General features: G+C 38.7%; 1 protein-coding gene across 1 annotated transcript in view; it reads right to left on the bottom strand.

Annotated features, from left to right (window-relative positions):
* Positions 1 to 24,107, bottom strand: part of NYAP2 (neuronal tyrosine-phosphorylated phosphoinositide-3-kinase adaptor 2) — a 244,088-nt gene that overhangs the window by 46,754 nt on the left and 173,227 nt on the right. The gene's annotated exons all lie outside the window — the stretch shown is intronic.

The raw sequence follows: 24,107 nt of genomic DNA, 5'->3' as shown, positions 1-24,107 counted from the left end.
GAATTACGGTTTGCGGAATCTAAAAAGATGATCTAAATGAACTTCTTTACAAAACAGAAATAGACTCACAGACATAGAAAAAACCTTATTTACCAAAGTGGCAATGGAGTGGAGGGATAAATTAGAGTTTGGGATTAAAATATACACATTACTATATATAAAAGAGATAACCAACAAGGACCTTCTGTAGAGCATAAGGAACTGAACTCAGTATCTTGTAATAACTTATAATGGAAGAGAATGTAAAAAAAAGAATGTATGTTTACATATATGTATAATTGAATCACTTTGCTGTACATCTGAAGCTAACACAACATGATAAATCAACTACATTTCAATAAAAAATTTAAAAAGACAAATACAAAAAAAAGATCTACATTATTTAAAAAAAAAAAAAAAACTGCGATAATTCACACCTGCCAACCGTGCTGAGCAGGTGGTAAAAGCTGAAGTAGGGAGGACCCTGGGTGCTTAGGTTTATTTTCCAACCTACCGAGAAGTCAAAACTATTTCAGGATGTATTCCTTTTATTCACTTTATTGCTTATATAGTATAAAGAAATAATAATGAATCACATATTCTGGTATCTAGGAGAGTGGGGATAGGTGAGTTAATGATGGATAAAAGATGGAACTGTCTCCACCTTTGATGCTTATGGCTTCACCTCTCTCCTCTCTGTTGTTTTCTGTTTGTCTTTTTGTCTTGTTTTGCCTTCTCCCTCTGCACTTCCTCCCTCAGAACATGTGCATTGTCATGACTTCTTGTGTATAATCTTTTCCCTCTTGGAGGTTTCTACAGATCTGTCCTCTCCTCACACTCTTGCTTGATGTTAAGCCCCAGTGCCTTCTAGACACTAGGGATTACTCGGAGTTTGGGATTAAAATATACACATTACTATATATAAAATAATAATAAACAAGGACCAAATGATAGCTTTTTCTCACCATCTTAGCCATCCTTCTGATTTTCCCATTTATAGGAGGAACATTACCTCCATTTTCCTAGAAGCTTACTTTTTATGTTCAGAGCTTTCTTTTCCTCTCTCTATAAAGTTAGTCCTGTGGTAATTTTCTTTCTTTGTGATTTATTTCAACTCACAGATGCTATCACAATTTTGGTCTTCAACAACTTGAGCCAAAAATAATTTTATATATAACATAGGTAATATATATAATTATAATTATATATAATTAAATACATGTGTGTGTGTATATATATATATGTAAAATCTACCTGCTGGTCCCCATAACCATAGTTTCTCTGCTCAAAACTAACTTGTGCACAATGGCAGGCAGAACTTCTTAAATTGCTTTTAGATCACACACCTTATTCAAAAGTTTTAAATTACTCCCTATTTCATATGATAAAAACTTCAAACTCACTTGGCTAATTTTCAAAGGTCCCCCTGTGATCTGGTCCCATCTGATCTGATCCACTGTGTTCTCTGTGGCTGTCTGCTTCCCAAAGCATAGACAACTCAGTATCTCTTCTCGGTCTCCACATCTGACCCTGCTTCTGTCCTTCACAAGGCGTCCCCACGCATGGCCTTTCATCAGACCAGATGTTATCTATTTTCTAAGGCCTGCTTCAATGTGCACGCCTATTGTAAAGCATCCTGCAACCTTGTTTACCTCTTTCTTCCAAATAGCCTTAGCACTTATCTACCGTTTGCACTGCTTGCTGTGGCTCTGAGTATTTATGTTGGTGAGGACCACAGACTAAGTGTTCAATTAATATGATTTTTCTTTCACTGAAGACACTCAAATTAACCTAGAAAACGTCAATGCAACTTCTAAAGCAAATTGTGGCAATGACGGTAACATAGAGTATGTTTTAAGGCCTGGGTTCAAGGTCTGGCTCCCTGACTTACCAAGGCAGTGATTCTCATTCAAGGGTACATGATTTTCTAGGGAAACTCTCCCTAAGTTTTGTGCAGGTGATTCTAGTATCTACCCACCCACTCTTGAAAATATAAGTGTTCAAGTATAAGTGTGTCCCATGATGACATAACCTATCACTCTAACTTATAAATGAAACTAATTTCCCAGGAGGCATAAATCCTAGCATGTCTTAAGGAATCATCTTTTATTATATAAAATAAATGTAAAGCATCTATCAGAATCCTGGTTGACATGTTTTCATAATAAGCCAATGTTTCCATATATCCCTTTATTGCATTAGCACATTTAGTCACATGGAGAAAATTCAACATTTTTTCCTAGAAGAGGATGGCAAATAATGTTTTTTACTATGAAAAGGGTATGTTGAAGAGATTATCTGATGAGTGACACAATCCAATGCCTTTTATATTACCCAATGTACCTATGGATTAATTTCCCCTGCTAGGTTTCCAGTCAGAATCTGACTTAATCAGCCTCTTCCAAGCATAGACAGTGATATCTCTAAAGCACAGACTGAGACTTACTAAAATCCAAGCAAACTCCCAATTTCATCATGACCCGCAAAGGCCTTGCTTTACCCGCATTGGACAGTGGTCCAGATCGTGTCTTGGTTCATCCACCCCCTTAGGGACTGCAATATAACCACTACCCACTCATCACACATGGCGGCTGACCTTGCCGGCCAGCTACCCTGTAGCTTTAAAGTCAGGTCACCCAGTGGTCGACTGTTCAATCCCAACCTGGCTCATATGGGTTATGACTTCACCTGCAGTGGCAGGCTGAGATGATTACTTATGAATTCATTATGCACACATGTGTACACCGGCAGGTGGAAAATGCACACATTTGTGTGTGTGTACACACATACACATACACGTACATACATACTTCATAACATTGTTGCTTGATGGTATCATGTCATAAGGACAATTTTTTTTTAATTGTGAGGTTTTGGTTTGTCTTTATCATACTCATTTAGCTCTTCTTTTCTGTTTCACCTTGTCTTGGACTTAAATACATTTGGAATCTATTATGGTGTTTGTGGGACCTAGTTGGTGAAACAAATCCTTATGATGTTGGATCCACCAAGGTTTCTTTGGCCAAAAGAATTTTCTAAAAAGTCTCAAAAATCCTAGAAAAGATTCTATTTTTATAACCAAGCCTCTTAGAGAGTCTCTAGGGCTGTGACATCAAAGTTTGATCGTCCAGTTCACTTACCTTTGGAAATACACTGTGCTTTGAGCCTTAAATAGTGAGGCTTAGGAACCACAAGACTAAAAACAGTAAGTTTTCATCCTAAATTTTGTTAATATAAAAATTGCCAAGGCATTTGGGGGTCAAAAATGATGGACATATGCCTCAAAAGTTAGCTAAGATAAGGCTTTCCTCCCCTTAGAGAAACTCATTCCATTAAAAGATTAATTATGAGCTAGAAAGTATCTATTCTCCCTACATCCAAGGAAAAACCCCTTCTTATATAATAAACGACCAATAACCATCCTAGAAGTAAAAGTTGATGTTGTTTGTGCAATTTCAGTGAAGGTCAAGTGTAAAGAGAACAAGAAAGAATGTGAGAGAGAGAGAGAAACACAGAGAGACAGAGAGAGAAAGGAAAAGGAAGAATGGAAAAAAGGTAGAAGAAGGAAGGAGAGGGTGAGAAGGAGGGAGGGAGAGAGGAAAGAAGGACGAAAGAAGACATTAATTTTAATTCCTTGAAATAAACCATCATCAAGACATTATCATGTGATCTTTCCAGGGTAATAATTCATCATCATCTTAAAGTTCTTATTAAGTAAGTGCCCATTGGACTTTGTTACTTAGAAAGAACTATTTTCTCTTTTTATTCTTGTTGGATACAATCTTTCATTGCTTTTTTTTTTAAGGATGGCAATTTCTCCATCATTTCTCACCTTCCCTGTAAGGTGAACTGAATTTCCGTTCAGGATTATGTTCCTTGGTATTGTTACAGGATAATCCCCAAGGCACCCACAGCTACTATTAGGAGTACTAGAGTTCTCTTTGTTTTCAGAAAGCAAAGACAAATGATTGTTCTCAACCTCTGGATCTACACAGCAGTAAGAGATTAGTGCATTTTTACGAAAAAAAAAAACACTTTCATCTAGCATCAAAGAAATAAGATCAGATTCTGGGGAGACAAATTTTTCTCCATCTTGTTTTATTTTTTCAATACATAATATTTTTCTCTACTAGCAGAGATGCATTATGATTTTCCCTAGTCAATCATGCTGCTGAAAGCTTCTAATCAATGACTTAGGGCTACATGGAGGTCACAAGAAAGGACTTTTATTTAATACACTGAGGTATGCTTATTGCAAACTCTGCTTTCATTTCTGGGGAAGGCATCGTTTTGAAATAACACATATGCTATTTGAGATAAACTGATGCCTGAGTAATAAGGGGCAGTTTTGCCAGGACTATGTTAAAACCTTCACAGATTCCAAACATTTTGTTTTAAAGCTTCCATCACACATCATAGCAAACATATAGGATGTCCTAATGTCCCACATTAAATGTAAATTTTTCGGTATATAATTTGAATACATTTTTATAATTTTGCTTTGAAATTATTGGACTGTGAATAATCCAATTAATTCATGATTGGCTATGATTTCTAGACAGTAATCATGCACCCTCAGGAATACTTACCAAATTAGACAATCTAATCTAGAAACTGTTCTCAGATGTAATGGAACTGTTTTCATACTAAATTTAATAATTAATTAAATTGACCTAATGTCACATTTTGTATTGATTTAATTAGATATTCATTCATGTTAACGTGGCAGTTTCTTTTGAAACTTTGGTGCTTCATTTTTTAATATCAAGCATTTTTATAGATCCTTGAGAAGCCCATAGACCTAGGCGCTGTCACTATGATGCTAAAAGATGAACATTGGATCTTTGCTGTGATTATTTTGTGACCCTGGAGAAAGAAAATCAGCCAAATGTAAATCTCTACCCTGGGAGTAGACATACTTCTCTCTCTCCAGCCTTTCATGGGACAAACCTCTAAGGAAGCAGGTGACACTTATGTGGCATTGAATGACTCCAAGCATCCTTCAGTTATGGTCCAAAACCTAGTGTTATCTGAAGGGTCAGATAGTAAAACTACTGATGCTGGAGTAATTGGTAATTCTCCTTGGGAATACTGGAATTCTGGTAAAGATCTGGGTTCTCTGGTAAACCCAGAGAAAAGTGAGGTGTCAACGTGGTGGATGAAATTTATGATCCAATGACAGACGTAGAGAATTAAAGAATCCCTTGTACAGAGGAGAAAGAGAATCACATGCATGTGGGGTTAGGAGTACTCATTGTATTCCTTCTAAATATCTGAGGGCATGGATTTCCCTTGCCTTCCACTTTCTTATGTAGATAGAATATAAATCACGCCGCTTACTGCACAGGGATGCCCTTGATGCTGTAATCACGGTTAGTTTCTTACATGGCAACATAGCATCATGTAGCATCAACAGTTTTTTTTAATTTGACAGCCTCTTTTATTAAAACACATCACTTCTGAAATGCCCTTAAGATCTTCATCACTTTAGCTGTATGTATATGAAAACGTGCTTTTTTCAAAAAATACTTGATTCCACATTAAAAGAGAATTAAAGTATATGTTTATAAAGGAACGTATTTTATCTATTTAACAAGTAATATATGCTCCTTAATTATCTTTAAAATTATTACATAAAAAATTCACCTGCCATAATATACAGAAAAAGGCATATGATTTGTATCAGGATCAAATGTATATTACCATGGAGATAAAAACTTAACTTCATGTTATGGTGTCAAAAATAGAATAAACAAACAAAAAATAGAACAAAACTCTTTCATCCCCTGATATTAGGAATGGATACATGGCAAAAATAAGTTAACATGTGTTTAAAATATGTGACATTTTACTCCTAAATAACAAAATAAAAGGAAAGAAATGCCAGACAAAATTTTTATATCACTCGCCTTATTAATGTAAATGACGCCCAAAATCGGACATAACACTAATGATATTTCCTCTTCATACAATTGGCTTTGTGGTTTGTTGAAGAGCAAACATCCTGAGACAAAATGTGACCAGATATTGAAATTGTGTATGGTCCTTGTAGCATGTTCTATTACAATAGCTATAGTTCTTATGATTCTGCCTTGAACCACTGTCTGTTATAGACATAAACCAAGCAATACGTGTCTTGGGATAAGATCAATATGAGACTATACATGGACGGCGACTTCAATCTGATCTCCAGTAATGGCCATGTTCATTCATTCTATAGCAGAACTTCTGGAGGGCTCTAAGACCCTTTTGGGAGGTGGTGACCTGAGGTAAAAACTATTTTCGTAAAAATACTAAGACAGTATTTGTTTTTCCACTGTGTTGACAAACGCACTGAAAGTCCCAAAACAAGGCTGGATAAATCTGCTGATACCTTAGCACATCAAAGCAATAGCACCAAACTGTACTAGTAAGTAGGCATTTTTCACTGCCACACAGACTTGCATATTTGGCAGACACCTTCTCAAAAAATGAATGAAGTGAGCTTATTGATTTAAGGAAGACAACTGGCAGTATTTGTTGACAATGATACATTTGAGCTTTCAAGCAAATAAAATTTTGAAACACTTGTACTTACCACTGTGAGCTTGACAGCACTCTAATACTTAAAGACTTTTCTTAGGAGATCAGTGGCAATATTAATGAATGTGTTGTATTGATTTTTATAACAAAATGTGTCAACATATGGAAGATTTGCATGACTTAGTGAACCGATATTTTCTAAAAGCACTGTGTTATAAATCATTCATGGGGGAGGGGGTGGGCCCGGGGCGAGCCGGAACCCGGGAGCGGGCGGGACCTGGCAGAGCTGGACATGCGGCGCTGCGGCGCTGGAAGCCGACCCCGAGCTCGCCCGCGTGGGGAGAGCCGAGCTCAGGGGGGCATCATTGCCGGAGGCGGAGGAGCGAAGTCAGGGCTGAGCGGGCGGAAGAGAGCCTGGGCTAAGACATGGCCACTTATCACCCAGTAGGACACATGCAACTGCCCCGGGCTGATGCCATTCGTTCCCGACTCATTGATACTTTCTCTCTCCTTGAGCATCTGCACGGCTTGAGCCAAGCTGTGCCACGGCACACTATTCGAGAGATACTTGATCCTTCCTGTCAGAAGAAACACGTTGGGAGATCAACACCAGCTTGTGCGCTTCTCCATGAAGCCTCGTCATGCAGAACGGATTACACACGGCCAGAGACTGCTGAGAACGCTTCGAGTGCGCTGTAGCGAGAGTCCCCCTCTTTCCTTGTGGGCTGGATGGGTCCTTGAGTGTATCCTTTCATGCCACTCATTTTTATCCCATGGCTTTACGGTCTCTCTTGCCTCATCATCTGCCTATTGACTTATTTTTCCCTTCCCAAACTCCATTTTCTTCTCATTCTCACCGGGTCTATTCTTGCCCTAATTATGTCACCTGCCTAAACCAGAAAAAAACTCCACTCTGTATGTATTCTTAAGAGAAAACAGGTCCTCTCTTCAGAAACTTTATAATCTTCCTCACCTTTTTGAATACAATTGTAATGATGGTTGAAATAGGTGAGAACTCACATTGAATGAAAGGGTGGGAGTCATTTTTCCTTTTAAGTTGATCATTTTACACATTTGAATTCTATTTGAATTGTGATAGGGACAATTATATTAAGTCTTTTGGAGTAGGACTTGTGCAACTGCTAAGACCTAGTAACATTTGAAGGGCTCTCAAGTGTAGTAGATACAAGGTAGTCTAGACACTTAGAGGTGGGGTGTAGTAGTCTCACAAGGAATTGGAGATGGGAAGACCAGTTGCATTTCTTGTGTTAGTCTAATAATTTGAATGAATATTTTCTAATAGAGATATTGGTACCTATCAGCAAGTGATCCAACATTTACATTTTTACAAATATGTTTAGAAATATTAAGTGCAAATAAGAAAACTCACAATGTATGTAAAGGTACAACTAAGATATTAGATGAGCCAAAAAAATGACCTAAAGAGTAAACGACTCTGAAACCAATCATAAATTTTATGAAATGTATTAAAAGCAAAAGAATGTTTGGAGAATCAGTGACCTCATTTGATGATCATCTCAAACAAACTGCTCAGAAAGGACAGTAGAAGTACTCACTTCCTTGTTTCATCCTCACTATTTTGGGGAAGTTTCCCACTTTAAAAATAGTCTTTTGGACTTCCCTGGTGGCACAGCGGTTAAGAATCCGCCTGCCAATGCAGGGGACACGGGTTCAAGCCCTGGTCCGGGAAGATCCCACATGCCGCGGAGCAACTAAGCCCACATGCCACAACAACTGAGCCTGTGCTCTAGAGCCCTTAAGCCTAGAGTCCGTGCTCTGCAACAAGAGAAGCCCGCGCACCGCAGCAAGAAGTAGCCCCCCCTCGCCGCAGCTAGAGAAAGCCTGCGCAGCAACGAAAACCCAACACAACCAAAAAAATAAATACTAAAAATAAAAAGTAAAAATAAAAGTAAAATAAAAATAAAAAGTAAAAATAAAAATAGTCTTTTAATGCAATCAGGTCAAAGGCATTTAAATACACAACAGTATTTGGTGTCATTGACCAACTGCAGTATACTATATGCTTTGAACTGTTTTATTTCCTCCCCACAGTGATGAGGGTTTTAAATTGTCACCCACATTTCCTATTTCTTGTTGATAATGATAATTGGCAAGTATTTGCCTTGTGGGATTAGGGATATAGATTTCAGCCTTGGAATAAAGTAAATAACAGTAAATATATGGGATTCCCTGGATCCAATGGACAAATCAAAATAGAAGAGCACTAACCATTCTTTTTGGTAAAACAGCTGATTATGACACATGATCACTGTGCCAGAGGACAGGTGGACTGCCTGAGTGGGAATCACCTGGCAAGCTCATGAAAATTATATCTTATTAAGTACATTCTCATGGTAGAAAGGCAGGAGGGATTTTGCAAAGGGAAATAATTTGTGACTAACAGATTTCTTTGAATAGAGTAATTCGTGTGATAAACATTAAGACTTTGTTTAGACTTTTAAAAAGCAATTTTCCAGATCATAAAGAATGCTGTTATAGATAAGGAACAAACAGTTCTCTAGATCAAAGCTCCCCAATCTTTTTCGTCTTATGATTTTGTTTCCCAGAAAAACATATATAACCTTGAAAACCTCCTTAGTAATTTTAATCATTTTATCACATTTTTTTCTGTGATATGGAGAAGCAAGTTAAGTAAAAATAATAATTTAGACTAACATGTTGCTAAATATTGTATTCTAGTGTTTATTATTATATAATTTTAATAATCATAAAATGTAAGCAAATTTTTACTTTTGCCATTTTATAAGTGATCATGCTTTGTTTTAAAGAAAATATATGATTTGTCTACAAAAAAAAAAAAAATTCATGGGTAAAAATACACTTAAAGTCCAAGATAGACCAATGGATTTTAATGTAACAGAGAATGATGAGTTTATTGATATGTAACTAACACTTACCAAACTGTTGTTTGTTGAGTTTGGGGAAAGTATTAAAGAAGAATATCCACAATTATATGAAAAGGCTATTAAAATATTCCTCCCCTTTGAACTATGCATCTGTATAAGGCCAGATTCCTTTTATACCTTTTAACCAAAGCAACATATCACAACAGATTGAATCCAAAGCAGATGAGAATCTATGCTCTACTGAGTCAGACATCAAAAGAGATTTGTAAAAATGTAAAACAATGTCAATCTGGTAACCATTTGTTACAGTTCTGGAAAAGAGAGTCATTTTTCATGAAAAAATGTTATTTATGTTAACTATAATGGGTTTATTATTTTTAATGAATAGATAATTTTTAACTCTCAATTTTAATTTCTAACATGAGAAATATTGTTAGACCTAACCCAAATAAAGGAAAGCTCTTTGGGTTCTCAATAACTTTTAAGAACATAAAGGGTTCTGGGACTGAAGAGTTTAAGAACTGTTGCTTTCTATGGACGCTGAGCCCCCAAAGTTTTCTTAAAAGGGTAACTTTTTATCCAATTAATTTGCCAATTGAGTATTTGAAAAACAAAAACTGAAACAGAAGAAAATATCATGTTGAAGCACAAGAAACATGGGAAAACCTTTGAAAACTCCAGAGGATTTTGGAACCACCAGTTGTAAAATGCTGCCCTAGAAAAATCTCAACAGCAATGTCCAAGAAAACCTATTACCTGCCTGTAAGACCTGAGGGAAACCATCCAGATTCTCAGGGTACTTTTTCATCACTTATAATAAGAAGCAATGTCTAAGGTTCACTGATTCTTAGGTGTTCATAAATTAAATCTGTTGGAATCATTGAAATGACCTCAAAAATATTCTTGATTGATCATGAGCTAGTTTACTAAGATCACTGCTTTTGCTCTTCCTTCTTGGTCTGCTTTTTGTGCTTTATTATATATTTAGATACTTATTTCCAAAAAAAGTTTAATAACACGTACACATGGAGAGGTCCAGAAGAAATGAGTAACTTCTGTGCTTTATTTTTGTAACAATGTTGGTAGGATTATGCATAACTCAAGTTTGCTATTTGCTAAAATTTTCTAAAATTGTTGGTGAAAGTTTTGGTAGTAAATGGCTAAACATAATAAAAATTATTTAAAAATAAAATTTAGGAGGTGTTATGGTCATCTGTGATTTTCACCTGTCCACAATCCATTTACTCTTTTTTCTGGAATAGTAGTTTGAATTCCCTTTGGAGAATAGCACCGGTAATCTCAATTTTCATGGTTCCATACTATGGGCTGACCGCAACTTCAGCTCAGAAATGGCCATGTGATTCAGACCTGTCCAATCAATCATTCTATCCCCTTGGCTTCACCGACTGGCTCAGGATTGAACATGTGGCCCAAGTCAGCCAATGAGTGTTGCCTTCATACTTCTGCTGGAGCTCTTGGGAGAGAAGTATTATCTTTTCATGAGAGCTGCTAAGCTCTCATCACTGACTAGCTGAATGACCAAGGACAGTTTTCTTGACCTCACTAAGCTTCCATTTGTTCACAGGTAAAATGGGAGAAATAAAGGTAGCTACTTTGTAAAATTATTGTAAGAATTAAATAAGATAATAAGTGTAGATTTCACCGCAGTGGCCAGCATGTCATAAGACCTCAAGAAATGTTAGCTATTTTTATTATTTTATTATTTAAAGGCAAATATGATCTTTCAGCTCCCCTGCTTATAATGAATTCTAAACTGCTTCCTCACGATGGTACCCATGGCTCAGCTTACAGAGCCAGCCTCACCTGCAGTCTTGCACCTGTCACACTACATTAAATTCTCGTAAAGCCCCATGAGTTCTCTTACTCTAGGATTTTAATCACGCCACTCACTCTGCCTGGCGCACTTGTTCCTTCCTTCTCCCTTCCTCCCATTCTCTTCTTTACTAAACCGCGTGCTTTTTGAGGACAGGAGCCGTGTCCATCTCATTCCCCACTGTATTTCCCCTGAGTAACATGATAACTAATCCCTGATGAGGACTCATGCAGTATTTATTAAATGAATTATTTTAAACCATATTTTAAAGAATGAAGCAAGTGTAAAAGATAAATGATTTGTATATTTCTAATTTAAAAAAAAAAATGTTTTCCTCCATTGCTTCATCTTTCCCAAGAGTCCAGCAAATACATCACTGACCAAATTTTAGTTGAATTTAACATTTAAAGAATCAAGATGGGGAATACTGCAATGCCTGTCTTGGACAACAGATGGCAATGCAAATACGATTTGATAATGTATTCTGGTCTGCTTGCAAGCTTCCAGACTTAGTCTCTGTATATGCCCAGCATAAGTCAGACAGAGCCTTCTTTTCTGTAATGTCTTCCATGGCTTTTCACAGAAACAGAAAGGACATTCTCTGTGAATAGTGGTGGTGTGCTGTACCCATAGGGCCTTTCCAAAGAAAGCCAACAACTGCCAGCCAGGAGCAATGTCAGAGCCCACTCCTCCTGGAGAGGGCACAGGGCAGGGTCATGTCCCTTCAGTGAAAAGTACGAGGAGCTGGCCCTACAGTCAGAACTCAAGCATATTGTCATCATGATTCTCAAACAGGATTAATCTACTGAGAGGCAAGTAAGGTGAAGGTACCTTTCGCATTATCTGAATTGTTTATGCCTGGTTAATTATTTTTTCCCAAGAGAATCAAACAGAGAGTAGGTGGAAATTCAGAATTTCTCTAACAAGAATGAAATTACTATCAAGTTGTATTTTTTTCCAGCAGCTTTCAGGGTATCTGTATAGTATAGAACGTCATGGTCTATGCATGTGTTTAGTAGAAATCAGGTTTAAGGGACTCTGTGTGTGTGTGTGTGTGTGTGTGTGTGTACTCACACATATAGTTATGTGCAGAGTATGATAAATTAGCTGACTGCAGATCGGACCTCATAAGACCCAAGCTTAAAATCCATAAGTAGCTATAGATAAACACACACACACACACACACACACACACACAAACCCACATCAGTTAATATCACCAAATTCCTTGACTCCAGAACTGTTCTCATAGCTTTAACCAATCATCTTGCTAGGAAAAGATGAGAAAAAGAATATAAATACTTTAGAAAAAACCTTACAAACCACAGGAAAACAAAGTCCAGTCTCCTTTCTTTCTGAATCAGGGACAATGATGTCCTCTCACAGTAAAAAATCAAGCACCATCACAGGAGAGCATAGGCTCCTTGAAGGCAGAGGTCATCTGTCATCACCTTAGAGGGTGCTGTTCAAGACAGGTGTTCTTACAAGTCTGCTGCATGAGTAAATGGCTGAACCAAAGAAAGGCAAGCACGTATAATGTTGCTATTTTATTAGGGAAAAAAAGCACATGTGTGACACGGTTGCTCAGGTGCTCTAGAATTAATTTTTAGATATATCAAAACAATCAGTTATAAACAACTCTCAGTTAGTTACAAGAACAGAGAAATTTCATGGGCTAGACAGCAAACACTTCTTTGAATTTATGAGGCAGGTTATTTGGGGCAGCATATTTATCTTCATAATTCTGTTTCCCTTGGTTTAGGATGATAAGGTATTAGCTGACTTTGTAAACCTGATCCCTGAGTTTAAAATCCCGGGAGTTTAAAATCCATAAGTGGCTTCCTGGCACTTTTAGGTAAGACTCGAATCACTGATGCAGCCAGCTCAGCCTGGCTCTGTCAGACTTCTTCTCCCACATGTGCCCTCAAGTCCCAGGGTCATCACACCTCCTGGGTCCTCCCTGGATTGTTCCTTCTTCTAAGTCACCTGGGATCTCAGTTCCCCAGGGATTAGGAGGCCGCGTAACATACTTCGGAGGGAGTGCGGTGTCATTTTCCTTGGTAGATTCTGTCACAGATTGTAGTTATACTTTTAGCTTTTGTGATTAATAGCAATCTCCTCCACTGGCATGTGCTCAGTGCCTGATAATTTTATATTGGAAAAAACAGAAGAATAAATGAATGGATAGATGAATGAATTTCTGAGCATGGAGGTGGAAAAAGGGAAACTCAACCTAATTCAATCATGGGAAGAGATCTGTACTACGGGTCAGGAACCTGAAATCCCTTTCCTGATTTGAAGCTACTACTTACCAATGAGTCTGGGCTGTTTGGTTCCTCTTGAGCAGCTGTTTGGTCACATAAATAATCAGATCATAACACCAGCCCACAGATGCACAGGTTTTTGTGAAGATCAAATGAAATAGCACTTACTTTAAAAGCTAACACATGGTATATAAATATAAGGCATTATTTTAAATGGATAACCAACAAAGGTGATAGAATTCAATTCCATAATTCAGGCTAAATATAATTTGCCATAATCTTAGAGCAAATTTTGTAATTCCATCAGATTTTTTTTTGCCTGTGTATTTATTTAACTGTTAATTTGAACATAAAGAACCTTAAAATCCTCTGGTTTCTTCAAGTCACAAAAATGTCTTATTGAAGTAATAATTTAAATGCTTAGTTCCTTACACTAATTACAATTTTGAACTTTAGTTCAAGGAAACACTTCTCTCCTGGCCCATTCAGGCCTGCTCCTGGCACACAGAGGAGGCGGCCCCTCTCTCTTTGCCTGTCTCCAGGTTCTTACCCCGCTGCCCCCAGCTTGATCCCCACCAAGTCTGCCCTCACAAGGGCCGAGGTAGAAGGAAGGAGGAGAGGTGAGGGGGCAGGAAAGGTCTTCTTGCCTGGCACTAGCGTGAGCCGGCGTGTCTCACACTCTGGTGTAGCAGCGAAGGAAAGAGAGGTTAATACTCTCTTCTTGGGGTGCTTTCAAGTATACCCTGAGGCGCCCTCATGGTTAGCTGTCTCTCACCTGAAGATCTCCTGGCTCTTTGCCCACTGGGCATCCTGTGGATGGACCTTGAGCCACGTCCTGCAGAGTCCTTGCCGGTCCTGGCAGTCACATGACCTAAGCCACCTCCAGGGCTTCTCTCCTAATGGGTTTCTCTCCATGGCCTAACCTGGCCCACGGGAAACACACTTTATACACATCTTTAGCCCATCGGCAGTGGCTGGAGAGTGACTTGCCAAGCATCTGTCTGCTCTGTGGTCATAGGCTATTCAGCTAACCTCTTGTACTTTTTTTTTAACAGTGTCCCTTCAATGACTAGAAGGAAATAACAAGATTTCCAGGTGGTCCTGTGAAAGTCTATCTCACTTGATTTTTCACTGGGGGAGACACTTCTCACTTCTCATCCCTCCTCTATGAGGGATGGAGGTTCATCTCTCTCTCTCTCTCACACACACACACACACACACACACACACACACAGTCTATCTCGGAGTCTCTAATAGCTGGTTTCTAACCTCTCAGCCTCTACCCCCTTTCCTAGGCTAGAGAAGGGAGTTCAGTTAAGGACAATAACGTTCACTTCGATCACCTCCTTTGCAAATTCTGATGCTGTGGTCTAGCTTTTTGCCTTGGACTGTGGGAGTAATCACCTCCTATCATTTTGTAATTAGCCTGCCGCATTTTATACCCTGCCGGTTTACATTCAAACCCCATTAAGATACACTTTGGCTTCTTAAAATGGTTCAGACCAAGTTCTCCTTTTCTGGTTGTTTCTCAAAGCCGTATCACCGGTATCAGGAGAAACACCAGTAAAACCATTTCTCTGGTGAACACAAATTCTAGCAGCCAGAAGTCACAGTTTTCTGCAGAGAAGTCAAAGTGGAATGATTGGAGATATGACTTACATTATTCTCCAAAGACTCTCCACGTGAGAATTCTGTTATGTGTTTACTACTAGAATTCAGAAAGGGAGAGTTAAACTCTAGAGTGTGAAATTAGTGAGCAGAACCTAGCAACTGGATCTGGCCAGTGTTGGCCGAGGAAATAACCCAGCATCCAATTAGAACTGGGAAGAAGAGCAGATGTGGAAAACCGAGTTCTGGTGCCTGAGCCGAGGGTACAGAATGACAGCCTTGAGGGTCGTAGATGCCGAAGCCCACAGCTGCCTGCGGCGATGCAGAGCCAAGCAGGAAGTTAGTCAATATCCTACAGCGAAGCCTGAATTACCTTGGAGCCTGAATCCTACCAGACTGGTTTGTGGCTCCTGTTGCATTATAACAATGAACATAATAGAAATGACAGTCTCTATCAATCCACAGGCCCCAAACAGTTAAAACCATGACAGTTAAAAATGATGCTTTGAAAAGTGGGATGATGGAGCAAAAGACGGGAGGGTGGGTTTTCACTCTTTTCTTTGACTTTTGGATTTTCAATAAGCATGCTTCAGTCAAATAATAGTAATAATAAAATATTTCCATCTGATGGAAAACCAGCAAAATTCAAATAGACCTTGGCAGCTATAATCAGTTAACGATTTCACACGACACCCAAACTCGGTGAGTTAGAAAGACACTCGCTGAGTTTTGTTCTTCCGTCTATAGATCAGTTGGGTAGTTCTTCTGGACTGGGCTGGGCTCACTCATGCATTGTGGTCAGCTGTGGGTCAGGTACGTGTTTCTGCTCTTTCATGCTGTGTTTTCTCACATGCTTGGGGGTTGGCTGGCTGAAGGCTGAGGAGTCTTGGTTTTCCTCCGTATGTATCTCATTCTCCAACAGGCTAGCTCAAGTTTGTTTACGTGGTGGAGGTAGGGTTGGAAATAGTGAACATAAGCATTCATGGCTTCTTGAGGCTGAGGCTCAGAATGGACACACAGTTACTTCCATCTCACTCTATCCGGCAATGCAAGACTCAAGGCCAACCCAGACTTAAGGGGTAGGAAATAGACCTTACTTCTTGATAAGGAGCTATTAAAGCACATTGCAAAGAGCATGGATACAAGGAGAGGGGAATGATTGGGACCATTACTGCAACTACAGCATCCCAAAGGTGCCGGGTCACGTGAAAAAATGGAAGAGGGAAAAGAGAATAGCGTTTGGGAATTATGTAGCCATATTAAAATGTTTACTGTTAATCAGGTTCTAAAAGTAAATCTTTTTCATCCACACTTCAGTGAGTGAGCTGCAGAGAACACTCTATCCCCTCTTACATGCCTAGTTCCTACTCATCACGCTAGTACCAAATTTAATATGACTTTCTCCAGGAAGCCTGTCTGAATTACCTTCCTTTTAGACAGTGAATTAGTCATGTGACTATTCCCAGCATTTCCTCCTCATATCATTTATAAGACTCTGTTATTTTATTCTCTGTCTTCCCTGCTGGACCAGGAGCTCTTGGGGGGGGTGGGTGTGGGTCTGGTCTATCACGTTTATCTTGCACCCCCAGCACCTAGTCCCTGCATGGCACAGAGTAGATGCTGAATCAACTTTTGTTAAATGAACACAAAGAGAATGAATGACTGAATTAATAGATGAATGAATGTCAAGTTGGGTGTTTACTAAAGAAATGTATACATTTGTGGATATTGGTATTTTCCTGTGATACCCATATCCTTGCTAACCTGGTTTTAAATCCATTCATTGCTACCAAGTAGAAAAGAAACACTGTGAGAAATTAAGATGACTCTTTGATAGCTACGTATAATGCAGCAAGCAAGTTTTAAGGCCTGCACATGATATTTTCTCCAAATTTCACAAGTGCAAACTGAAGAGAATCCAAAAATGGCCTTTACACTGACCCAAAAACTTTGTTGGAAAATGTACAAATAAATGAAGCACAGGTTGTTGCACTAGTTGTGGCCTTATAACCAATTTATACTCTGTGTAACTAAAGAAAACCTTATATTTGCAATGTGCTGAGCTTTCCAAAGGAAATATTCAGTCTTAGTCCTAGAAAAAAAATCAGAGACCTTTCTAGTAAAATTGAATGGGAACAGAATAAGCCATGGTCTACTAGCTATTACAAGTCAGATTTGTACCAGACGTTCCTATACATTTCTGAGTTTAATCCTCATAATAACCTACATGGTGAGATTTCCTTTATCTTTTCTGTAAAGATAGAGAAACTGGGGCACAGCCATGTTACATAATTTCCTCAAGCTATTAGCACCAAAATGTGAATTTATTAACATTGTCGTAAAGCATGATTTACTTAAAAAAAAAGAAAAACTATATCGATTTATTATGGTTTGCCAGGAATTACTGTTATAAGTACTGTCCCACAATTCCCAGTCCTGTTGCCCAATGCCTGCTTCTTGCCTGTTTCTCATTCTTGCTGCCCGACTTGTGCACATGGGAGCCTTCCTGGATATGAATATTTTTGAGTTATGGTTGCCAGGAGGTTTATCAGCAAAGTTAGCCAGTCGTTTCAGGTTATCAAGTAAAGTATGGTAAATATGTTTCAGAATTTCATAAATCAACTGGTAATTATCAATTTTCAAAGACTAGACTCTTAGGTTCAATTGAAGTTCCCTTTCCTGAATCCTAGTTTTCTGCTGCTTTTATTAAATGGTCCCCATTCTGCTAAATCTTCTTCCCAGAGATCCACTCTTAGGTCTTTAGCTAACACCCTAACACCTCTGTGATCTTTCCAGTCTTAAAAGGCATGGTTAGAATATGAATTAGTGTAGGAAATGTCTTATGAACCGTAGTTTGGGGTGCAGGTGTGCTAAATGTCATGCTGGAGACAGAGCTCTCACCATTCCCAGCAAAACAACCCATGACTCCTTTCTACTTCTCTTGCTACCTTCTTTGTTTAAATTCTGCTCAGTTCAAGGTCCAGCTCAAATGCCACTACTCATAGGAAACTTTCCTTCATTACCACAGATGAGTGAGTCTCTCAGCTCTCCTGCAAAGATACGTGCAAAGGTATCTGGGATCATACTAATAACAAGTATTTATTTAATATTCATTGTATTCCACACACCATGTTAAGTGTGTTAATATGTTATCTCATTTAATTTTCACCTTTAATTTGCAGTAGTATCTATGAATTAGGTACTATTATCATCCATCTTTCGTGGATGAAGTTCAGAGTGATGACGGGACATGCCCGATGTCATCACTAATAAAAACAGAGTCTGGATTTAAATCCAGATCTTCTGGATGCCCAAACCTCAGTGCTCAATGACTATATTATACTTTATTCATGCACTTACAATTAATATAAAATTTCCTCTATTATTCTACAAATGCAGTGTGCAAAAAATGGTATATTTCTGTTTTCTTCAGCTAAAATTAAATTCATATGTTTTCCACTTCTGTGAACTTATGTGCACAGGACTCCTCGTGGATATGAAGGGCTGACTCATGAATGGTGGTGGAAAATGCTTCCCTTCAATGGATCATGAAAAGGCCCAGAACTGTTCTACAGATCAGAATGTACAAGAAGGCACCTTTCGTCTTCATCCCACACTGGTAAACAGTGTGGGAAGCTTGGAGTCTGTCTTCCAAGTATAACTATCCCCTTGAAGTATAAAATGCCATATTCTGGAGTTCAGACCCATAAAGCAGAAAGTCCAGCCTCACTGCAAACCCCTTGGAAACTTTACCTTAACTGTCCTCCCTCCCAGTCAGAGACTGGTCCACTTTGCCAGGATGCTGAGAAAGGATTAGGCCACTGGTCCTTACTATTCATGGAATGCCAGACCTCTGTACCTTTTCCAGAATTAAGAAATTCTCCCTCCCTTCTTGACCATCACAGGTCATATGCCTCTTTCTATTCGCCCCTCCTGTTCTCAGCATAGCCTTCTCAAGGAGTTGCAGTTTCTAGAAAATAAAAACAGGGGGGCAAGATATTTACTGGCACCTGCTGTTTCTGCTGTAATCCAGCCTCTCTGTGATTCAGGGTCAAATGCATGCCTCCACCAACTGGTCATTGCTTGATTTTACTTTATTTTATTCTATTTTGTTTTGTTTTCTGTTTTTTAAATTTATTTTTTGAATTTTTATTTATTTTTTAAGTTTTTATTTTATACTGTATACTAGTTGATTTACAATGTTGTGTTAGTGTCAGGTGTACAGCAAAGTGAGTCGGTTATACATATACATATATCTATTCTTTTTCAGATTCTTTCCCATTAGGTTATTACAGAATATTGAGCAGAGTTCCCTGTGCTACGCAGTAGGTCCTTGTTGGTTATCTATTTTAAATATAGTAGTGTGTATATGTCATACAAACCAGAAAATGCAAATTGACATCCTTTATGTCTTACTCAGCCAGAGGAAGCAAATTATTTGATTCAATGTTTTTAAAAAATTTAGCTCTATTGAAAAATTGAGAGATTTCATGTTACAGTAATTAAATCTGGGAATTTGGGGTGACCCTCTCTCATGGCGAGCATCAACTGGTACTGAGTATCTTCTGTCCCCTTGAGATGCTCCGGTATTTTCCAGGTCACCTGCATTTCCATCATTCCATCCTGATGTTCGTCAGTTTGCAATAGATTTCCTTTGCAATGCCCAAATATTTCTCCAGGTTTATGCTTCTGACAAATGTGGAAATACATAACTTACACCAAAAGAACTTCAAGTTTCAAGAAAAATGGGGAAAATATTTTCCTTTGTGAGAGCAAAGAATAGTTCTATGTATGCAATGTATAAGCAAAACATATCTGTTTTGAAGAAGGCACCTCTCCTAATTCACTCACTGATGTTACCTGCCTGTCACCAGGCATCTCAGTTTGCATCCCATGGTGGACATTCTCAGAGAGCAAAAACACACCAGGCTGAATACACAGAAACTGAGGTCATTTTAAGATCGTCTCATTTATAGTGTTAAGCCGAGGCCTCTGAGTTTACTTCCAAAATTGCTTTTACAGTCAGGCAGGCCTGGCAGGACGAAGTCAGGAGGGGTCTGCCTCAGCCTTTGTTCATCTTCCTCACCCCATGTAGAAAGTTCTCCCTCTATATTGCTACGCAATTAATAATAATAATAATAATAAATGATTTTTAAACAGACCTGATACAATCCTGGTTAAAGACTCAATGTCTCCCATTAAGCCCTCCATCCTTTTTCTAGCCTGCCCTCATTTTCGTTCTCTGAATGATTTTAAATGTATAGTAAAAAGTAGATAATAATGAAAATAATACATTTAATTATAATCTAATTCATTTATGCTCAATAGTTTTGTGTCATAAAGAAGCATAGTAATATTTTAGGTGGCAGAGACCACGTTTTATGTTTTATATACCCTATAGTGTGTGTATGTATGTGTGTATGTGTTTGTCCCCAGAAACTATAACAGAGATGGATACAAGCTTGCAAACTATCTGTTGATGGATTTAGTAATTGAAATCTAACTTTTTGTTAATACAATATTACTGGTATAATTTCTACTTTTTCTCATGAGCATTTGGGTTCCAGTCTTCCACCACCTTCAAGACTCTCCCCCTGGGGAATCTCTGATTTACTAAACAACGGTGACTTGAATAAAGTGCGACAGCAACCAGCGGCACTGTTAATTAGAACTGAGATCTCCTGACACGCTCACCCACTTTACTTCAGCATTTCCTCCATTCCTCAAAAGAGCTGTTAAGAACAACCATTTCAAGTGGCTAAACTACTTTTGTTAAAGCAAATAGTCTGTGACTGGTAGCAGTTGGTGTGCCTTTGTATGCGTGTGTGTGTGTGTGTGTGTGTGTGTGTCTATGTGTATGTGTTAGTGAAACAGAGAGAGAAAGAACCAGAAGCAGAAAGTTGATGGACGCAGAGAGGGGGGATTTACAAGTGGAACTGGTGGAACCTTCTTATATCTTGAGCATTAGGTGTGGAGCTGAGTACCTCCTTGTTTAGGGAAGAGGGTTATCGGTCGCAGTTCTAGTGTAGTGTAGGAAGGGGATTCCATAGTCCAGTGGCCCCGTGTCAAGGGAACAATAATGAAGTGTGAAGAGAACAGGGATAAAGGGTAAATACTGACTCACTCTCTTTTGTTCCAAAAAAGCAAGTCCAGAATGCTCTCTTCACATAGTTATTTGCCTAGTCTAGACAAAGGCCATCTCACTGATGAGGATAATTCTTTAAGGAGTACACCATTTGTTTAAAACCCCAAAGGTGAGTGAACTTTATATTCAAATATCAATATTCTACCTTTTTTTGCTAGTGGAACTATGCCATTTTCTAGTATAGAATTGGCACATTTTAGGCTCTCTCTTTTTAGAAAAATTAAAACTACCAATGTAACAAATATTTTGCCTTTTCTCCTTTTCCTCTCAAAATTGGAATAAAATATCCCATTCTCAAGGCTCTGATAACACTTTTCCACTCATACAAAGGTAAAAAGTTGCAGAACAGAAAATAACATTTGTCTTGTTGGACAAAGTTACCAGAACTTGCTGGAACATTGTTACCAGACCTATCTGCATAGCTGCAAGTACAAAGGATTCTGGCACCAGGAAGTTTTCAACAACCAGCCACAACCCCTCCCCTTTTAGTATAAAAAAAGCTGAATTCTATCTCAGGAAAGATGGTTCTTTGGAACACTAGCCCACCATCTTCTGGGTCTGCTGGTTTTACAAATAAAGTCACTATTCCTTGCCCCAACACCTCATCTATCAATTTATTGGCCTGTCATGCAGTGAGCAGTAAAAGCTTGGACTCATTAACAATTCTGACTATCTCTGTCTGAGTAAATGGTCTCCCAGTCACCCATGCTTGAAGCCTTGGAGTTACCATTGGATCTTTCATGATGAAAACTGAATTATATTATATCTATCTTAAAAAAATATTCAAATGACTACAAAAGTCCACCATATAACGTTCAAAACCTAACCATGATGGGGCAGATAACTGTCCATTGCTTATGCAACGCTCCCTCCTCATCCCTGCAAATAGGCTGTTGATTTCATTTCCAGGTATAAGGCAGAGTTCCCTTGATTTAAGGGAAAGAAAGGCCCTCTATAAGCCCATGGAAATCCCATTCCTCTTCACTCAGTGTTTGACCTAGAGGATGTTTCCCAGATCTGGCCAAGTAGATCAAAGAGAGAGTCTGAAGGGGCATGATGCCCAGAAATGTCTCCTCAGCTTGTGATCACAAATACAACCATCAAGGGTAGCAGAAGAGAAGAGTCAGAAGGACAGAAAGTTCCTGGGTCCTCAATGAGATCACTAAACAGTTACAAGACTCCTGCAACTGTCTACCTCCAGACCCAGCACTATGGAGAGTTAACAGAAGCCAGTATTACTTTAGCCACTGTTAATTGGTACTCTGTGACTGAAAGCATTTCTGTTTAATGCACAAGGCCCTTCAGGATTCTTGCTATCTGGTCCCACCCTACTTTGCAGTTTCTTCAACCTTCCCCAACCCTTCACAGCAAAGGTTCCATCCCGTAGTGTTTTAGATTTTCTTTTAGAAGGCTGACTTATTTCTTCTGTGTCCTCCAGGTGAGCAGCTCTTGATGGTTCAAACTCTAGCTCAAAATGTTACCTCCTCAAGCAATGATTACTTTATCTATCCACCAAAAGCCTCTGATTGTTTTTCCTGAAATCACACCCTCCCAAGAAAAATTAATTTCTCCTCTGTGCTGCATATTATTTGTATATAACACATTCTATTGCAATGATCCAGTCATCTGTCTTGCACTTGCCTTTGAGCCCCCAAATATGAGGATGTCTTACTTATCACTGTACTCACAGAGCCTAGAACAGTGGCTATTTTACGTAATAAACACTCAGCTAATGCTTCTGGATTTTATAAAATACCCATGGTCACAATAGGAGCAGATACTATTCATGGTTTTTTTGGATAGAACTGGTACAAATTTAGATAATCATTAAAAATATACTATTAACAAACCTAAAACAAATCACAATTCCCAACTGAATAGTGATGTCAACCTTCTTTGGGAGTGGCTTTTTTTATTTCTACAAAATGCTATTTGTTCCCTATGTTTTTTTTTTCTTTCTGACAAAATGCACAGATATCTTCTTCTCATATACCTATAGATATTTATACTTTACTATCAAACATATATTTTTAGAGTTCTGCTAAATTCACGTAATGTTTCTTCTCTGAGAGTTGAACTCACGCTGTTGATTACCCATATGATACATGATATGGCTCTGTCACCAAAGCTTATAGTTACATTTTCAGTCTGAGGAAGCTGTTGCCCTACCTCTGCCTGGGTTATTGTTCTAGAAACATCCCTTCCCCATTATAGAGATCATTCATCCTGTTCCAGTTTTTTTTTTGTTTTTGTTTTTGTTTTTTTGGCTGTGTTGGGTCTTCATTGCTGCACGCAGGCTTTCTCTCTAGTTGCGGTGCATGGGCTTCTCATTGCGGTGGCTTCTCTTTTTGCGGAGCATGGGTTCTAGGCACGCGAGCTTCAGTAGTTGTGGCTCGTGGGCTCTAGAGCACAGGCTCAGTAGTTGTGGCATGTGGGCTCAGTAGTTGTGGCTCACGGGCTCTAGAGTGAAGGCTCAGTAGTTGTGGCACACGGACTTAGCTGCTCCGCGGCATGTGGGTTCCTCCCGGACCAGGGCTTGAGCCCGCGTCCCCTACATTGGCAAGCAGATTCTTAACCACTGCCCCACCAGGGAAGTCCCCCTGTTCCAGTTTTAACTTGTGCGTGACTGTCAGAGAGACCACAGGCTAAACTCATGCTAATTGCTTTCCAAGATGAATACCAGAGTTGAAAAAACATTAAAGAATTGGTCTTTTCTACAGAGCCCTAACACTCTTAAGGAATAGAAATCTGAAAACTACAGGCGGCTGCTGGATTATTTGCTGTTTATTTCAATTGACAGCTCTCTGAGTCCACCATATAGATCAATCAGTTCAAAGCACACATATTCTGCCTTTTAAAAATTGATG

Source organism: Balaenoptera ricei, chromosome 7 (assembly GCF_028023285.1).
Source record: "Balaenoptera ricei isolate mBalRic1 chromosome 7, mBalRic1.hap2, whole genome shotgun sequence".
NCBI lineage: Eukaryota > Metazoa > Chordata > Mammalia > Artiodactyla > Balaenopteridae > Balaenoptera > Balaenoptera ricei.
This window is presented reverse-complemented; position numbering and strand designations above follow the sequence as displayed.